Below are 2,534 nucleotides of genomic sequence, written 5' to 3'. Positions count from 1 at the left end.
ATGTGTGTAAGAGCATGTGGAATTCAAGGAGGGTCTAACAATTATGAAGAGGTGCATCCATCAACAACAGAAGGAAGCATTAGAAATGCAGGAGCAAAAGATCAAAAGGAAGGAGTGCATTTGGCAACTGGAGGATGAGGTGGACATGTTGAGACAACAAATTGAGCATTTGAAGCTCAAAATAGCAGAGAACAACACAAGGACTGAAAAAGAATATATTGGCCTTGATCTTAACAATCCAACATTGATGGAGGAGTAATTTGTTTTCTCTCTTAGTTTAAAGATGCTTTTTAATAACAAACTTCACTTGTAAATATTTATTACATCAATATTGTAGAATGTATAGCCACAATCTACTAGTTTTGGGATTATTTTTGGATTTTTGGGGAAAAAATTCTCTGGGAAGGGATGGGGAACCAATGATTTTTTAGAAGCCCTTAGCAGGCTCAAAATTTTGATGTAAAATCCCAATTTTGGACGCAAATGGGCTCGATTTATATATAAATATACTACTCTTTCTAGTTAAAAAGAAAAAGAAAAACATGTTTACTTCTAATCTAATATACCAAATATATATATCCATAATATGCCTTTGAAACCAAAAAGAAAACTGATGTATCCAAGCCAACATGAAGCTCCAAACATAAAACCAAGTCCACCCATACCTTATCAACCCAGAAAAATTAGTGACCAAAATAGGTTTACAAAAAAGACCAATTGATATAACAAGATACACTACAACTCTACAAAAAAACACAAATCATAATACCCATCAAATTTTTGTGTGGAAGACCGACGATGTCTCTACAAGGAAAAACAACATATCGAAAATAAAGCATCGATACTAGTTTATGAAACCAGATATGATATTTAGCCCTCGCCTAGAAACTGAGTATTTCAAATGTCCCTGACTTATGGCTAATCCATCCTTAGTCAGGACATCAACAACCAAATTAAAATCCCTATGCAAATAATTGAAGGAAATCGATTGGAAAATCTCCTTAATCTTTAGAATCCTCTGCATCCAGTTGAACATGAGTGGAGGGGTGAAAAAAGTGCCCATGTTTATCCAACCAATGGTTACCTTGGAATCTTTGAAAAATATTTATCGCATCCAACTTTAATAGTTTGGCACAGTAGAGAACACCCCATAAAGCAAGGATTTCCACTCTGTTATTTGTCCCATGTCCTCCATTCCAACTGAAATGAAAACTGTGATCCTCATTTCTGTATATATTTGTCCCACGACCACAAGTTTTATTGCCTTCTGCTAGGATATTCAACTAGGCCTTCATTTTCAGAGTCAATTCATTATTTAACTAGATGTCAGTTTTTTTATGATAGGTTGGTTGCCTTGCGCTAGGATATTCAACCAAGCGTTCATTTTCAAAGTCAATTCGATATTCATCTGCCTTCATTTTTGCTCTCTTTTGAAATTGTTTCAGGAGTTTGGAAATATGAGGTTAACCACCTGACCCTACTTTCACAAATATGTTGTCATATGTCCTAATTATTTGTTTTGTTTTTTTTCTTTTTTTTGTAGCTAACTCTTCTAATTTCTAGTAGGCTGAGAAGCTTGGTGGAGAGAGTACAACCATGTGAATTTAAATTCAAGGAGATAGGATATTTTCTGCATGTGTCAATCATAAGTCTTAAACTTGCAATTTTCATACAAGTTTGCAGAAAAGACTTTAAAATACCTCCTTGATTTGTTGACTCCTAGTCTTATGTCGGAGCTCGATCCTGTGTCGAGGCTCTGTTCTGCGTCGAAACTTGACTCTGTGTCTAAGCTAATGATACATCGCTACTAGTTTTCTGCTTTGGCTACGCACTGGAGGTCGAAGCTCCAACATCCATAAATATTCACTTTGCTTCCATAAACACTTCTTTTTCCTTCTGAATATAAAAAACAGGAGCTTTCTCAACAGTTTTTCTAACCCATGTACTTTCAGATTCTTTCTTCTCATCTGCTTTATCACTTTCGGTCGCAGCTCCACTTCCAGTAACAATATTAATTCGTTGTTTGCCATTCCTTCTTTTAGGGGTCATCATTTGAATATTTTGTGTCAGCTGCTGATTCATTTTTTCTTGCATTTTTTCCATAAGTACAAGACATTCTTCAATTACATGGTCAAAATATTTACAGTACTTACATGTTGTAGTAGGGTTCTCACAATCTCTCGCAAAATGACCTACCTTGCCACAAATATATAAAATAATTTGTCCACATCCTCGACTAGCTCTAACGCCTCGACCTCTATCTTGGTAGCCTCCTCGACCATCGCACTGTCCACTGCCTTCATGTCCATGTTATTCTACTTGTATTCTATAAGTGTCAAAACTATGCTCTATCATTAGTTCATACGCTCGACAATTGTTCTTATCATGTCCTACTTATTTACAGAATTTGCAATATAAGTTGCTTGGAGTCTATACATATTTATGTAGCAGGTAACAATCTTCTGAGCGATGTTGGCCTCTAGTGTTGCATATCTCGCACCATAGGTTGGATCCTTCATTTAAGGGATTTGGTG

Source organism: Pinus tabuliformis, chromosome 7, assembly GCF_031772625.1.
Source record: "Pinus tabuliformis cultivar Carrire ecotype Pingquan chromosome 7, CPIR1, whole genome shotgun sequence".
NCBI lineage: Eukaryota > Viridiplantae > Streptophyta > Pinopsida > Pinales > Pinaceae > Pinus > Pinus tabuliformis.
The sequence above is the reverse complement of the archived record's forward strand: the minus strand, read 5'-3'. Positions refer to the sequence as shown.